At 37.3% G+C, this 18677-nt stretch overlaps 1 long non-coding RNA gene across 1 annotated transcript in view; it reads right to left on the bottom strand.

The window, feature by feature from the left end:
• The window catches only part of LOC147344297 (uncharacterized), a 152784-nt gene that overhangs the window by 79042 nt on the left and 55065 nt on the right, over positions 1-18677 (bottom strand). Inside the window, exon 2 of the long non-coding RNA XR_015155389.1 lies at positions 1665-1799. This is a non-coding gene — a long non-coding RNA (uncharacterized LOC147344297). The remainder of the gene's footprint in view (positions 1-1664; positions 1800-18677) is intronic.

Here is an 18677-nt window from a genome sequence, read left to right on the forward strand (position 1 = left end):
CTACTCTCTTTCCAGCCTATAGAAAGTTTTGATGTGCTATACCTTTAAAAAGATAATGGCAGGCCCCAAATGGAGTCATTTATGCTTGGTTAGGCTACCAAATGGGGGCTTAATACCTCACCTAACTAAAGCTTCACCCTCCCCCAGAAATGTAGTTTTAACCAGTAAATCAAGAATTTTCTGCCCAACACCAAAGAGGTAATCTGTCACACAGACCCCCTTTATACCCCATAGATAGATTATTGAAGCCAATATAATTTTTTGGTTGTTTATTACTTTTTTGTCTTGATTTCAAAATCCTTTCCCCTTCTGTAGCCCTTTGGAACTTCTCTCTACTTTCTGGGATGTTGCCTGATTCATAGATAGCTCTGTAAAGCTAATAAGATGTTTAAATTTTACATGGTTGAATTTTTGTTTTTAACAATACAAAGCATGTGTGTTTTTACTTATATTTTCTAATATTCTCATTTTGTGAGTGTTACAGAAATTAAAAGGGGAAAAAATGAAGATGGACTTCATGACCTTTGTTCCTGACAATTTTTTCCTCTCCTTATCTTGGCAGCATGCTGCTGCTGCTGCTAAGTCGCTTCAGTCGTGTCCGACTCTGTGCGACCCCATAGACAGCAGCCCACTAGGCTCCTCTGTCCCCGGGATTCTCCAGGTAAGAATACTGGAGTAGGTTGCCATTTTCTTCTCCAATGCATGAAAGTGAAAAGTGAAAGTGAAGTCGCTCAGTCGTGTCCGACTCTTAGCGACCCCATGGACTGCAGCCTACCAGGCTCCTCCGTCCATGGGATTTTCCAGGCAAGAGTACTGGAGTGGGGTGCCATTGCCTTCTCCTATCTTGACAGCATAGCTTTCACCAAATGGAGCTCTAGGGTCCAAGTCATCTTCCTTGCTTCCATCTTCTTCATGAATATTTCAGTATTTAGATTTCTGATTAATGCACTAGGATGGATAACACTATACCTTGATAGATAGCAAGCTAGTATCCTCTGCTACTGACATGTTTACTCTTCTTTCTAATTTTCTGTTATATCTAAAGTTCATTTCACTGCTCATGTGCTTCGAGAATGCTCATTTTTCAAATATCCACTCTTCTAAGATTATATTTTCAGGAGAATAGCATTTACTCAGAGGAATTATTTCATTAGCAGAAACAGTGTGATGTTTCAAATGCTGCAGCCTGCCCAGCTTAGTCAGTTTCCACTTTGCTTTCTTTCATGTAAGATCTGTGAGTTCATCATTACCTGAGAAAGAATTTAGACAAGCTGTACCACAGTTTGGAGCTATAAAGAAAAACAGAGAGAGAGAGAGAGTGAAAGATAAGGAAAATGGGAGAAGCTCCCTTGGTGAGAAGGAATGCCTGTAGAACACGCAAGACTATCATTTTTCCAAGCAACTCTTTCATTTTTACCACAACTCTCCAGTTAAGAAAGCAAGATGCACACCTAAAAATAAATCCACACACACACAGCACACATGCATTCAAATCTAAGTCTGTGAACACTTGCAGTAAAAGACAATGAAATATACCAGTGGCAAATCTAAAGACAAGTGAAAGGTAACAAAGGCAATAATATTCTTTAGACAATTCATGCCTTGGAGGACATGAGGTGTCACTGAAAGGAACAGTTTTAGGGGATGTAAGGCAGAAGCGATACCTGGAGAGAAGGCCTTCAGAAGCATTAGTGCCATCGGTGATCGGCAGAAACACTGAGCTCTTATAAGTGTTCATATGTGCATGCGTCATATTTCTCTTTCATGGTATCCTTTACCAATGGTGAGATGATAGGTACCTAAAGACAAAAACTCAGGAGATGGATAAAGGTACAACAGGTTAAGGAAAAGACACAAGAAACTAGGCACGGATATATTTCTACTGGCCAGGAGTACCTTAGCAGTTCCCTCAACTACACTATTTTGGACAGGATGTTTTTCCTGCCTCTCAGCTCATTGTTTTCCTTTTCTTAGAGCATTTCCTATGGAAAACTATAAATCATTTGTCCACCCCCTTGATGTAAATCTTTTAGAAATTATTTTTGCTAGTTTACAATCTAAAGTGTCTTTCTCAAGGACCTGGGAGCTATCCGTTTGAAATGTCATCATTGATGAAGAGAGTGCCCTAGTTCCTAGATTCTGTGGCAAAATAGGAGACAAACTTCCCCTGGAGTGCCTCACCCCTAAGTAGTATAACTGTCTCTTTTGTCATGAAGATATGAGAAAGCTTACTGTCCCTTTGGGTAAAGCCAGCTAGCAAACACAGATGACCCGAGATCTCTCCTCTCAGGTCTTTCAGAATTTGCATTTTGATATAACAGAGTATGGAAGAATGTTGAATAGAAAACTGGTAGGTATCTCTGCTGTGTAAGACACAAGCTGTGTATCCACAGACAATTTATTTAATGTCTTTGAGACTTCCTCTCTTAACTCATAAACTATCTTTCAGTGTTTGCATAAGAATAAATGAAAAATTCCTGGCACAAACAGTAAATAGACCCTGGCTACCTCTTCATTTAGCAACTGTGTTCTGTGCCCCAAGCACATGTTTTAAATGTAAGTCTTCATAAGTATCTTTTGCTGTTGGTGATGTCAATGAGGGATATGCTGACAACAGAGATTTACTGAACAAAAATATACATTACTCACAGGACATTGTCTTTAAGAATAGATCCAGTCTTAAGAGATACTGTCTGGAATGAGTATTGCCTTATCTGAATATCATATAGAAGTTATGCACATGTGTTAATAAAACACTAGCTCCAAATAAAATTTGGCTTCTGTCTAGTTTTTTGCTTATGCTGCATTTTACTTTGCCTATGTATACGTAAGTTTATAGTCCATATATGTATATACACATGCATGCATGTGTACTAAGTTACTTCAGTCTTATCCAACTCGTTGCAACCCCATGGACTATATATATCCAGAGAGCTCCTCTGCCCATGGGATTCTCCAAGTAAGAATACTGGAGTGGATTGCCATGCCCTCCTCCAGGGGATCTTCCCAACCTAGGGACTGAACGTGTGTCTCCTGTAACTCCTGTATTGCAGGTGGATTCTTTACCCCTAAGCAACTGGGGAAGCCCATATATATGTATATATTCTCTCTATATAAGTATATATGTACATACACATAGTCATATATACATATACACATACACACATGTGTGCATGTGATTTGAAAAGCAAAGTAAATTAGCTGGTTATGATAATGTCCCAAAAGCTAGCATGCTGATTTTGTGTAAGAGCATGCATGCTTAGTCAACTGCTCAGTCATGTCTGACTCTTTGCAACCCCATGGATGGTAGCCCACCAGGCTCCTCTGCTCATGAAATTCTCTAGGTAAGAATACTGGTTGCCATTCCCTTCTCCAGGGGATCTTCCTGACCCAGGGATTGAACCCGGGTCTTCTGAACTGGCAGGATTCTTTACCATCTGAGCCGCTTGGGAAGCCCAAATGTAAGTAAATAACTCTAGATTGTACAGGCATAATGCAGCAGGCCAATTTTTCTCAGTAGGAAATACAGAGAAATAGTTATAATATCATTTCTACACGGCTTTTTATTTTTATTTACAACAGTTTTTTCCCTAAGTAAATTTTATCCAGCTATTGTGAAAGAAGCCACTCTTTCTAGGACATCATATGGTGGCATGGTGTTTAGCTAGGAATATGTTGGGGGTTGGTGAAATAAGCCTGGTTGTTATAGTCTTTTACAGACTATTTAGATCAGTTTGACATTCATATGTTGAATATGAATTTCAGTCTGGTTTGGAAAACTTTCTGATTGTACTCCCTGAAGATTATTTTTAAAGGAGTTATGGAAAGCATTCATTTCCCTTATGTACTATCATTTTCCTGAGGTTTAATTTTGGTTGGAGTCTCAGGGACCACAGTATATATTGACATGTGATTAAAATTTTTAATGAGGCTATTATTAACTCTATCCACGCAAAGATGTCAGAACGGCGTGGCAGATAGTACCCCCAGCAGATTACTCCTTCCACCCTTCCAGGTATTTAACTGATGCAATTAGCAGATTAAATTTTTTTTCTGGTGGAAACGTAAAATTACACAGCTCAATAGCAATGGGCTGAATAAATGTACATTGCAATGACAGAGAGAAACACTTATTAAAAATTAAGTTGTAAGATTCCCTGGTAGCTCAGATGGTAAAGAATTTACCTGCAATGAGGAAGACCCAAGTTCAATCCCTGGGTCAGGAAAATCCCTTGGAGAAGGGAATGTCTACCCACTTCAGTATTCTGGCCTGGAGAATCCTATGGACAGAAGATCCTGGTAGGCTGAAGTCCATGGGGTCACAAAGAGTTGGACACAATTGAGCAACTTGCACTTCACTTGCAAGAGTCCACCTAAGACTTCATATAATACACCTTGAGAGTTTTTAACACTTCATGACTTCTTCCTTTTCCTTTCTTTTCCTTTCTATTGTTTCTCTGCCTACTCCTCTCTTCCCCACCTCCTTCTTCTACTTCTCTAATACACTGATAAAATGTAAATGTGCACCATGTACTAAATACAGCATATATGAGACTAAGCACTTTACTGATATCTCATTTATTGCTCAGAAAAATTACTGTGAAGTAGGTATTACTGTAACCACTATATCCATTATCCAAATGAAAATTAAAGCGTTCTGCAACTTGCAGAATGCTAAAATGTTTGCAAATGTGAGAGACGGAGCTGTCTTTCTAAATCTAGAGTTTGGATCTTTAACCATAATTGTATATCACCACTCATCTAAAAGCATTTCTAAACTCTGATGCACAGGGTTTGGTACATGCTAAAGTGATTAATTAGCTTCATGTTTTATCCTTGAAAATGGTAGCATTAATGTATAGAGAATAATATTTGGTTATTAATACACAGAAGAAATTTTTCTTAACAAAAGCAACAAATCAGTGTCAATACTGGAAAGAAAGGCCAGGGAACTGATGGATAATCTCTTTTAAGAAACAGATGAAACAGAGAAAAGTGCTTTTGGAAGGCTTGATAAGATGAGGGGAAAGGTTAAGCAGGAGACCGATGTTTTTGCTATTACTATTGGTAATAAATCTTTCGGTGCATTTTAAAATTTCTCATTACATGAAGTATTTAGGGAAAATACAAGGAATTAAAAATCAGCTAGAAGGGATGGGACCTCTTGATTCCAACTGATTCTGTAACTGGAACTGGACTTATCTTCTTACTTTTAACAATAAAAAAGTAGAAACAAACATGTGAAATGACTGTTTTCTGATATTGACAAAGAGGCAATGTAAAACTATGTTCTCTGACAGATGGGAAAGCAACAAATGTCAGTCTTAAAATTGTCCTGGCTAGCAATATTTTGAAGATCACAGTTTGAGTGTGATATTTCCGTACATCAGTGTTGAATTCTAAAACCCATTATAGACCAACTAGATCTAAGGGACACCTTTATTAAACAACAGCAGGATTCTCCAGGATAAGCCATATATTGGGCAGTAAAACAAATCTCAGTAAATTTAAAATGCTGGAAAAAATATGTAGCATGTTCTCTAATCACACTGAAATGTAATTAAGAAACAAAAACAAAGGGGAATATGAAAAATTCACAAATATGAAGAAATCAAACAACACACTGCTCTGTAACCAAAGATTTAAAAAGTGAATCAAAAGGGAATCAGAATACTTTGAGATAAACATAAGCAAAGATACAATATAGCAAAATTTTTGATATAGCAAATGTGGTGCTTAGAAATAAATTTATAGCTATACATGTATACATTAAAAATAATAAAATAATTAAAATCAATTCTTTACTTGTACCTTAAGAAACAGAAAAAGAACAGTATACTAAACCAAAAAAAAAAAAAAAACTGAAAGAAAAGCAATAATAAATATTAGAGAGGAAGGAGTTCCCAAGAATAGCAAGGAGAGATAAGAAAGCCTTCCTCAGCGATCGATGCAAAGAAATACAGGAAAACAACAGAATGGGAAAGACTAGAGATCTCGTCAAGAAAATTAGAGATACCAAGCCAATGGTAACCCACTCCAGTACTCTTGCCTGGAAAATCCCATGGATGGAGGAGCCTGGTAGGCTGTAGTCCATGGAGTCGCTAAGAGTCAGGCATGACTGAGCAACTTCACTTTCACTTTTCACTTTCATGCATTGGAGAAGGAAATGGCAACCCACTCCAGTATTCTTGCCTGGAGAATCTCAGTGACAGAGAGGTCCAGTGGGCTGCCGTCTATGGGGTCGCACAGAGTCAGACACAACTGAAGCGACTTAGCAGCAGCAGCAGCAGCAGCAAGGGAACATTTCATTCAAAGATGGCTTCAATAAAGGACAGAAATGTTATGGACCTAACAGAAGCAGAAAACAGTAAGAAGAGGTGGCAAGAATACACAGAAGAAATGTACAAAAAAGATCTTCATGACAAAGATAATCACGATGGTATGATCACTCACCTAGAGCCAGACATTCTGGAATGTGAAGTCAACTGGGCCTTAGAAAGCATCTCTATGAACAAAGCTAGTGGAGGTGATGGAATTCCAGTTGAGCTATTCCAAATCCTGGAAGATGATGCTGTGAAACTGCTGTACTCAATATGCCAGCAAATTTGGAAAACTCAGCAGTGTCCACAGGACTGGAAAAGGTCAGTTTTCATTCCAATCCCAAAGAAAGGCAATGACAAAGAATGCTCAAACTACCACACAATTGCACTCATCTCACACACTAGTAAAGTAATGCTCAAAATTCTCCAAGCCAGGCTTCAGCAATATGTGAACCATGAACTTCCTGATGTTCAAGCTGGTTTTAGAAAAGACAGAGGAACCAGAGATCAAATTGCCAACATCTGCTGGATCATGGAAAAAGCAAGAGAGTTCCAGAAAAACATCTATTTCTGCTTTATTGACTATGCCAAAGCTTTTGACTGTGTGGATCACAATAAACTGTGGAAAATTCTTCGAGTGATGGGAATACCAGACCACCTGACCTGCGTCTTGAGAAACCTATATGCAGGTCAGGAAGCAACAGTTAGAACTGGACATGGAACAACAGACCGGTTCCAAATAGGAAAAGGAGTACGTCAAGGCTGTATATTGTCACCCTGCTTATTTAACTTCTATGCAGAGTACATCATGAGAAATGCTGGGCTGGAAGAAGCACAAGCTGGAATCAAGATTGCCGGGAAAAATATCAATAACCTCAGATATGCAGATGACACCACCCTTATGGCAGAAAGTGAAGAGGAACTCAAAAGCCTCTTGATGCAAGTGAAAGAGGAGAGTGAAAAAGTTGGCTTAAAGCTCAACATTCAGAAAACTAAGATCGTGGCATCTGGTCCCATCACTTCATGGAAAATAGATTGGGAAACAGTAGAAACAGTGTCAGAGTTTATTTTTCTGGGCTCCAAAACCACTGCAGATGGTGATTGCAGCCATGAAATTAAAAGACGCTTACTCCTTGAAGGAAAGTTATGACCAACCTAGATAGCATATTCAAAAGCAGAGACATTACTTGGCAAACAAAGGTCTGTCTAGTCAAGGCTATGGTTTTTCCAGTGGGCATGTATGGATGTGAGAGTTGGACTGTGAAGAAAGCTGAGCGCTGAAGAATTGATGCTTTCGAACTTGTTGTTGGAGAAGACTCTTGAGAGTCCCTTGGACTGCAAGGATATCTAACCACTCCATTCTAAAGGAGATCAGTCCTGGGTGTGCTTTGGAAGGACTGATGCTAAAGCTGAAACTCCAATACTTTGGCCACCTCATGCGAAGAGTTGACTAATTGGAAAAGACTCTGATGCTGGGAGGTATTGGGGGCAGGAGGGGAAGAGGACGACAGAGGATGAGATGGCTGGATGGCATCACTGACTCGATGAACATGAGTCTGAGTGAACTCCAGGATTTGGTGATGGACAGGGAGGCCTGGTGTGCTGCAGTTCATGGGGTCGGAAAGAGTCAGACACGACTGAGCAACTGAACTGAACTGAACTGAAATAAAATAAAGAATAGAAATACATATAGGAAATTATTGAAACAAAAAGTTCACTCTTTGAAGAGATCAATAAAGTTGATAAACCCTTAACTTGATGAAGGAATAAAAAATAGAAAAGAGTCAAATTAGTAAAATCAGCAATGAAAGAGGAACCTTTGCTACTAACCTTACATGTAGTAAAACAATTAAAAAGGAATATCCTCAACAATTGAATATTCCAAATTAGTTAAACTAAGGGACATGGAAAAACTCCCAGAAAGACACAATGTACCCAAACGGTAAGATGTATATTCTGAAATGTACAAAACTTTGTAAAAAGAAATTAAAGACATAAATAAATGAAAAGACATATCAAGTACATAAATTAGAAGACAATGTTGTTAAGATGGTAGTAGTCTCCAAAGTTATCTACAGATTTATGTGATGATTATCAAAATCCTAAAAGTCTTTAATTTTCCCTAGAAATTAAGAAGATAATCTTAAAATTCATGTAGACATGCAAGGGGAAGAATACCCAACAGAATCGTGAAATAGAGGAACAAAGTTGTAGGACACACACTTTCTGATTTCAAATTTAATAGATTCACAGTAATCAAGACTGTCATATTAGCATAATGATAGATAAAGATATAAAAATAAGAGTTCCAAATAAATCCATGTATTTTTAGTCAACTGATTATTGACAGGAGTGCTAAAAAATTCAACAGTCCTTTCCTACAAATGGAAAATTGAATGTCCATAAACAAAACATTAATGTTGAACTCCAACATCACACCATATAAACCTTTGTTCTAAATGAATCAATATCCTAATTGAAAGCTCTAAAATTATGAAAATCTCAGAAGAAAATACAGGCCCAAATCTTACTGATATTGCATTAAACAACATTTCTTAGGTGTGTCACCAAAAGCATATTCAACAAAAGGAAAAAAAAAAAAAGATTAAATGGACTTCATCAAAATAAAACCCTTTTATGTTTTAATGAACACTTATTAAGAAAGTAAAAGGAAAATGCATGGAATGGATGAAAATATTTGTAAATCAAGAACGTGATCAGAGGAAAGCATCCAAAATGTACAAAGAATTCTTATAAATTAATAATAAAAATGGGTAAAATTTTGAATAGACATTTTTAAAGATTATATACAAATGGAAAATAATCACAAAGAAATGATCATATTGTTAGCCATAAGTAGGATGCAAATCAAAACTACAATGAGATACCACTTCACATCCATTATTAGTACTAAAATCTAAAAACGTACAGTAATGAGAATTTTGAGAAATTGAAGCACATACATTTCTGGTCATAATATAAATGGTGAATCATGTTGTAAAAGAAAGGGCAATTTCTCATAATGTTAAAGAGTTACCTTGCTGCTGCTAAATGCTGCTAAATCGCTGCAGTCATGTCTGACTCTGTGCGACCCCCCAGATGGCAGCTCACCAGGCTCCCCCGTCCCTGGGATTCTCCAGGCAAGAACACTGGAGTGGATTGCCATTTCCTTCTCCAATGCATGAAAGTGAAAAGTGAAAGTGAAGTCACTCAGTCGTGTCCGACTCTTAGTGACCCCATGGACTGCAGCCTACCAGGGTCCTCTGTCCATGGGATTTTCCAGGCAAGATTACTGGAGTGGGTTTCCAATCCTAGGTATATACCCAAAATTAATTAAAATGTATGCCAGCATGAAAACCTGTACACAAATGTTCATCACATTATTGCTCACAGTATTAGCCAAAAAAAGTTGAAATATCACAAATATTCATTAATTTGTTCATTGTTCAACAAATGTGTTATAACCATACATTGGACTATTATCCAGTCATTCAAATAAATTATTCATCCTTCAACATGATGAAAACATGCTAACTGAAAGAAATCATACACAAAATACAACAAATTGTATGATATCATTTATTGGATATTCCAGAATAGACAAATCTGTAGATACAGAAAATAGAATGGTGGTTGCCATGGGCTGGCAGGAGGGGGAATGGATAGTGACTGATAACGGGTATAGAATTTCTTTTACAGAACATTTTTGTTACGATGGAATTTTTCTAAATTTAGCTTGATTAATTTGGAGCTACAATAGGTTCTCATTCTTCAGAAAGTTATCTAAGCAAGAAATACTTCTATGCTCTGTGAACTTTTACACATTTTGGGAACTATTTGTTAAAGCAAATGGCCTATCCTAGTTAATGTAGCCCAAACCTATGTTGGGACTCTAAGATTGCCCAGTCATTTTGCATAAAGTATGAATATATTGCCCAGTAATAAATAAATGTGTACTAAATATTGTATGCTATGTTTAATTGAGTAAATTTGCACTAAACACATTTGTATTATTTTTTGTAACTATGATTTGAATTGTGGTGTTGGAGAAGACTCTTGAGAGTCCCTTGGACCTCAAGGAGATCTAACCAGTCCATCTTAAAGGAAATCAGTCCTGAATGTTCATTGGAAGGATTGATGTTGAAGCTGAAACTCCAACACCTTGGCCACCTGATGAGAAGAGCTGACTCATTTGAAAAGACCCTGATGCTGGGAAAGATTGAAGGCAAGAGGAGAAGGGGAGGACAGAGGATGAAATGGCTGGATGGCATCACTGACTCGATGGACGTGAGTTGAGTTAGCTCCAGGAGTTGGTGATGGACAGGGAGGCCTGGTGTGCTGCAGTCCATGGGGTCGCAAGGAGTCAGGCATGACTGCGTGACTGAACTGACTGACTGGCTGACTGATGATTTGAAATTAATCATAATTTTCAGATCAGCCTATTTAACCAATTAATTGAGAGTTGACTAAATTTGTGAAACAAGTATTACTTAAATAAATCACTCTATTTCTGTAACAGAATGCCCTCTCCACCTACCCAAATCTAACCTATGCTTTTAGTCAAGCTCAAGCTATGTCTTCTTTAAGAGGAAAAATAAATTCCGTGTGTTCTTTGATATAGAGTTATTTGTCTCCTTCAAAACCTACAGCATGGAGTCTGTATATCATCTTTTACACACAGCATGTACCGCTGTCACCTTTAGGCATCTCTCACACTACTTCCAAGGAACTTTACTCTACATCAGATTTTGCATATGACCAAGACATGATCCCTTTCATTCAAGCAGATTATAATCTAAGTTGGAAACAAACATACATAGGCATTGTATCTTCATAACAACCTTGCTGGATAGGTGCCATCTGAATTTCCATTTCATGGATGAAGAAAGCAAGATCTTGAAAAGATAGGCAGCTTGACTAAGGTCATATCTGGAAAGTAACAGAGCCATGATTTGAACTCAGGCAGTCGGAGTGGGCTTCTCACGCAGTTCAAGATTAAAGAATCTGTCTGCAAGAGACACAGGAGACATGGGTTTGTTCCCTGGGTCAGGAAGCTTCCCTGGAAGAAGAAATGGCAACCCACTCCAGTATTCTTGCTTGGAAAATCACATGGACAGAGAAGCCTGGCAGGCTATAGCCCATGTGATCCAAAGAGTTGGACACAACTGAGCATGCACATGCTACTGAGTCTGACTGTAGAGATACATGCCTCTCATAACTGAGAAAATTAACTTTGGTCACAGAGCTCAAGGGGAACAACATTAAGATCAGAGATATTGGAAAGCTTTTGTCATAATCTGGATGAGAGAAAAATTAGGACCTAAACAACAGTTCTGAGGATGGAAAGAAATTATACTCAATAAGAGGGCAGAATAATGTCTTCAACTATAGTTCTTACCTGCCCTTCACATAAACTTTGGCTGACTGATTGGTTTCAAAAATCACAAATTGCCAACCTCCCAATGAGATTTTCCTTTTTAATCTGTAAATTAATTGCTGAATAATTTCTGTTCTTAGTAAGGTCATTTCCTCTTAGTTCCATTTTCAGTTACTCTGCAAGATATCTCCTTTATGTATAAAATGGATTCTTCTATCTCTGATCTGCTAAGTAGTATTTTTCTTAATAAAAATATTACAAATTGCACAATAATTTATGGTGAAGAATATACCCCATTAAGGCATTTCCCCACACATGAAAATAAAAAGCCCTTGCCTTTTCTCAAGGCTTGTGTGTGAGGGGGTGGTTTCCTCTGATTTTAGAGGCCTTGGGGCATAACTAGACATGCCCAGGAATAACTATTCCTGCTGTGAACATTTTCTTTGCATTATAACTTCATTTTTTGCTGCAATATAATAAGTACACACCAATTTTCAATTTCTCTGGGAACATTATTTGGTTCCCAAGTTTAGAGTAACTGCCAAAAGAATTAACAACTCAAGAACCAAGGTACAGTTTCCTGCTTAGAGTATTCAAATCATAAAACTAAAGGCAAATAGGACTGGGTCTTCTTTGTCTACATTTTTCACTCCTGTCTACTGCTACTCATCATTCTCATTGAAAAAAAAAAAAAAAAAGTTCTTCTGTTTGTGCAGCTCACTGGAAAAAAGAAGGTGCTCACAAAACATTTCCTAATGACTACAAAGCTCCATATCAGTGGCATAAATACCTTGTGAGTACCCGCAGGATATTTCGGCTGGAAACAAATAAATTGGCAGTTAAAAAAGAATAGAGGGGAATCATTAAAACAGAAGAGATTTTATAGCCAAGATTAAAGATCCAGGACCTCTTTTTAAGATTGCTTTGAATGGTTGTATAGTTTATTTACTGCACAAAGATAATAGGTTAAGGGTTTGGTGAGTAGGAGCTGTGAGGCACTCTGTAATCCCGTTGATAAAGTCTATGCTCCTGTGGCAATCAGAGGAGGTATCTTGATTTTAATTTGCACAATGGTGCTATATGGATAAGTACAGGCTGAACTTTGCATTTCAAAATCAGTTGGTAATTTGCTGTCTTAGTCCTTGTGGGCCACTATAACAAATGTCAGAGACTAGGTGATTTGTAAACAACAGAAATGTATTTCTCACAGTTGTGGAGGCTGCAAGTCTAAGGACAGGGTGCTAGCATTGTCAGGAAAGGGCCCTGATCCCCATGGCAGGTTTCTTATATCCTCACTTGGTGGAAAGGGCTAGGGGGCTCTGTGGAGGCCCTTTTATAAATGCTTGAATTCCATCCCTCACAGTCTCCACCTCCTAATATCATCATCCCAGTAGGTTAAGAGTTCACCATATGAATTTTGGAGAAGACACACATATTCAGATCTGGGTCTCCTGCATTGCAAACAGATTCTTTACCATCTGAGCCATCAGGGAAGCCCTATTAAGACAAGAGCATTTACTAAAGAATAATTTAGCTTTTTTGTTTGTTTTTTAATTGCAAGCACTAAAACATTAAGCTGAGAACAAGACTATCATTAGATCTTAGATCTAACAGAACCATCAACATGCTTAAGATGATCTCTCTTTCTCTGTTCCCCCCACACACCAAACACATTCTCATTTCTCTCTGTATATCAGTCTCATTCTTCCCTCCTACCTCAGAAGAGCTTTTTACACAAGGTCAACCCCAGATTGATGGGCGTTTTCAAGTTTCACATCTTACAGATGTGAATAGAAAAACTGATTTAATGATCTCCCTTGTTCCAAGACCAAAAATCTTGAATATGAATAGGTGACTCATTTATTAAGTTCAGGTCAAGGTCCTATCCGGATCCAATCAAATATAGGCAGCAGGTATATATCAATAGGATTCTAGGGGGGAAAAAATCCCTTTAGAAAATAAACAGTTTGAGCTTAGGAGGAACATTTCAGGGGGAAGAAGATTGCTATTCCAATAAAGATTAAAGATTGGAAAAAACAATGAAGTACCACTGAAGCTGCATAAATTAGGAAAAGCCCAAATCACTGACATCCATGGATTTACCTTCATTAATCAAAGGATAAAAAAGGCTAGCCTGCCTTACTCACTCATCCAAAGACATCAGTAGCTTTGGCCTTGAAGTCGCACTTTGCAACCTAAATCTGAAATCTGTCTTTTTACATTTTATTCTTTTTATATCCTAGTCATCCCCACCCCCAGTTTCAAATCAAGTCTCACCTTCTATAAATATTATATTCAATCATTTCTCCATTCCCATAAAACTAACAGCTAGATCCTCAAATCATTTTCCTTAATCATAGACAATCTTGTATTGTTCATTAACTGTTTGGAGATTATGGTTCATCTCTCCTAAAAGACTGAAAACTCCATAAGTCTTTGATAATGACTATTATTGGTACACTAACAATTAAAATTACCTTCATTCTGGCTCCTGCAGCTTATAGCACAATGCTGAGTATGCTCTTGGCAAACACATGAATAAGAACAAATTTGGGGAAGATAAAGTTAGCCCTAATTAAACAAAGTACATTTAACATCCTAAAAGGAAGCAGAACAGATGAGTGGCAGGGGCATGATCTCTTTCTTGAGACATAAATGGCTAATAAATACTGAATTATATTGTTAAGAGATAAACACAGAATTGGTAAAATACTCCATTAGTAATGAGCTCAGAGTGAGAAACTAGTACTCTGTTTTCCCTCTTTCTTATTAAGCAGAAGTAGTTAATAAATTTCAAAGATAATTTACTTTCTAGAGGAAAACAAGCTTAAATCTTAACACAAAATCCCAAGTCTGAGGCTTGTCAACTCAGACAATGAAAATGGCTGGCATACAAATTTATTAATTCAGATTAACTGAAATGAACAGCAATTTGAATTGGAGAAAGTCCCAATTATGAGGTGTATTTAAAAGCTACAAAAACTAAAATTTGAATTAACAAAGTATTATCAAAAAAAATTCAAGGAAAAAATCTTTCTTAGTGAACTAACCATTGATATTTGCATATAGAAATTCATTTCTTAAGATATAATTATGTTCTAAAAATGACTAAATACAACTTGTATTTGGAAACAAGACACATTTTATTTTATACTTACTTACACTATTTTTTGTTGAATTGGTTTACTGTTATCTCACAACTGTATTTCATATTTTAAAAATCTATTCACATTTATTCATGACTCCATTAGTAAAACTAAAAAAGTGATTATGATTTCTTTTCAAAAGCAAAGCATGTAAACTTAAATATTTCCTGGCACTGCTTGCAGTATGAATAGAGTGCACTGGGACCAGAAATTCATAAGCACAAGTTCAGTTCAGTAGCTCAGTCACGTCCGACTCTATGACCCCATGCACTGCAGCTCACCAGGCTTCCCTGTCCATCATCAACTCCCAGAGCCTACTCAAACTCATGTCTATCATGTTGGTGATGCCATCCAAACATCTCATCCTCTGTCATCCCCTTCTTCTCCCTCCTTCAATCTTTCCCAGCATCAGGGTCTTTTCCAATGAGTCAGTTCTTTGCATCAGTTGACCAAAGTATCATAAACACAAGAAGTCCTTCTAATACCTCTAATGGGGTAACTACTGACCTAAACAGTACACTTCCAAGTCAGTAAGTTCTGAAAAAATAAGATTTTACTATATTTTGAGTTTTTCAAGAGAAAAATTATGCTGATGTGTTAGGAGAAATACACTGACTGAAACCACCCACCTGACCAGGCAACATAGTAACCATTTGTGTGAGTTATTCTACAACAGGAGGTCCTGGTAAGAAACAAGCTACCACCAACCGGAAGAATTTGGGAAAGATCAAAAGGAGACACCACATGTCCTACCACCCTCCCAGATTCCTCCTCACTAGAATCCATCTTGGCTGAACAATGCCTGTGCCATCAGAAAAGTCTAGAGTCAGAATAATTGGCCAGGGACAACCTGGAAACTAATCCCATCACCATAAAACCCAAAACTGTGAGCCATGTGTCAGAGCGGTTCTCCTGAGTTCCCTTATCTTGCTGTCCTCCACTCGGGTGCCCCTTCCCAGTAAAGTCTCTTGCTTTGCCAGTATGTGTATGTCCTCAGACAATTCATTTCCCAGTATTAGACAAGAGCTCACTTTGGAGCCCTGGAAGGGCTCCCACTTCCTACAACAGATGGGCCCAGAGGGGAAACATCTACCTAGACAAAAGGCACCTCACCTCACCTGGATTAATGTGCACAGATGTTAAATGCAGTGTTTCGGGGTAGAAAAGAGGTGAAGCCCCTCTCAGATTAGGCCTGAGCTTGACTTCAATGTTAAAGTTATGCCTTTTTATTGTTTACCTGTTTTGTCTGCGAAGATATTGCAAACATACTCTGGAACATGTTATGGAAAAACCCAAATGAATTTTTTGGCCAACCCAATATATAGGTGTTAGATACATGGATACATTCTCTCTCTCTCTTTCTCTCTCCCTCCTACTCTCTCTCCTTCCTGAACTGACAGGATTACATATTTGAAACCACATGGACAAATGAATAAACTTTGGGAATTACACTGAAGAATCCTCTCTGCATCCCCTTTAATGAACATCACTTTAGAAGAGGGATGTTTATGGAGGAAATCAGATTTACTGTGTGCATTCCACAGTATATTTAGCTTGTGGCTGTCTGTGCAGGTCCAATTAACTCTTTTAACAATATGGGTGAAATGAAGTTATTGGATTATGTTTGTAGCCAATTATAATTGTTTTGCTTGAATACTCCCTCTTGTAACCTTATTTACAGTTAAGAAAATAGCACTGAAAAATAGTTCTTAGCATGGAAGGAAAAAGCCTAGGGAAAAATTAGAAGAACAATTTCTTTTCTCTGGCTCATGAAATATGACCTGTTAGCTATGTTTGGGCATAAAGGAAAGGCTGCATTTGAAGAAATAAAAAATAAAGATGACATATGTAATACTTTGAATATACCTCATTATCATTATTATCTCTATCTCATCATGAAAAATAACATTAATAGGATACAACATGATAAGAAGGAAGGAACACAAGATTGGGACCATGTTGACCAGAGTTCTAAATGTTAACTTTGCTGCCTAGTGAGTCACACCTTCTCTAAACTTACTGTCCTTCATCTGGAAAGTGGAAATAATAAGCAAGATGCCACAATGATCAAATGAAGAAATGCACATGATTGGCTTTACAAAGTAAAACTCATAAACTGTTGATTATGAAATAGGTTTGAATAACAGGTATTCCTTCTGAAATTATTATAAACTACAGTACAAGGAGATTTTATTCCATATATTAAAATTCTTCCTAAGGCAATGATAAGATAATTGTTTTAACTAGTCATCCTTCTTCCTTACCTCTTGCAAATATACTGTGAATGTGAATGGGGTTTTCCAAAGGCATAAATAAGTCCATGACAATTGGAAAAGTAAATGGTCACTTTGATTCTGTAAGAAACCAAAGTCTAGACCAGGCAAATGAGGGATTCTGAGCACTAGGACCTGTTTTAAAATGTCGATTTTATATTCAGGTATGGTCAGGGCAACAGATCAGGAGAAAATTGCCATTAAAAATAGTTTGTTGCTCACAGTTCCCAGGAGAAGGGAACATGCCACATACTCAGGGCCACAGACAGAATCAACAGGGTCAGTCAAGGGGCAAAGGAGTCAATCTTAGGAATAAACAGTCTCTCTCAATCTCTCTCTCACTTATGCACATACAGGCCCAATTTCTTTCTGAAATACTTCAAAGGAATTTGGAGATATATTCATTTACCTTTAAATGCATCAGAATATATTTCTTAAGAGGGATATTCTATCACATGACCAAAACACAATTAGCACAATAATGAAATGTAATATTATATAATAATATTATTTATTATTCAAGTTCAGTCCATGTTCAAATATCTTCAACTTTTACAATGATTTTATTTATAACTCTGTCTATGTGACTGTTCCCTGATCCAGCATATAAGCCAGGATTACAAACAGCATCTAGTTGACCTGGTTATTTGGTGTCCTTTATTCTGCAAAATTCTTCACACCACCCTTGTCTTTCCTAAACTTGACTCTTTGAAGAGACTAGTGCAGTTAATTTGTGTTTGAAGTTTCACTCATAAATAGATCCCTATTATGCATTTTTGACAACAAAACTGTGTTGGTAATTATTATCCTTTTCAGTGCACCATGTCAGAAGCTATCTGATATTGATTTGTTCCATTTTTGATGATATTAAATTAGTTCAGATGGTTTTCATAACTTTTTCCCATTTGAAAGTTCTTATTTTCCTGCATTTTATTTAATAAGCAATTTGTGGGGAGATATTTTTTATTTTATGTGGACACTCTGTTCCTGATCAAATTTTCACCTACAATGAACGCTTAGACAGAAAGTATATTTTTCAAGTCATGTCTGAATCTATTTAAATAATATTGTAGGACTCTATTTATCAGTGAAAATTAATCTTAATTCAAAACAACAACAACAAAAACACGGAAACCTTTCCCAAGCAGAAAAAAATAATAGCTAAAAAAATTTAAACCCCATTAGATATGTCCCAGAACCAATTACAAGACAGAGTAAAGCTGGATAACATTTTATACTCCTTTGAATCCTAACATACTACAAAATTCTCCAAGTATAGGAAAAAAATCTATCCCAAGTGGTTTTCTTTTCACTGTGGGTGTGCATGTTTAGTCACTCAGTCATGTCTGGCTCTTTGAAACCCCATGGACTGTAGCCCTCCAACATTCCCTGTCCATGGGATTCTCCAGGCAAGGATACTGGAGTGGGTACACATTTCCTACTCCAAGGGATTTTTCTTAACCCAGGGATGGAACCTGGGTCTCCTATACTGCAGGAGGATTCTTTACCATCTGAGTCACCAGGGAAGCCCTTTCTTTTCACTAATTGTCACATTTTCCCT

Source organism: Bos grunniens, chromosome 26, assembly GCF_055505025.1.
Source record: "Bos grunniens cultivar Pamir isolate PY7600 chromosome 26, Bosgru_T2T1.0, whole genome shotgun sequence".
NCBI classification, from domain to species: Eukaryota; Metazoa; Chordata; class Mammalia; order Artiodactyla; family Bovidae; genus Bos; species Bos grunniens.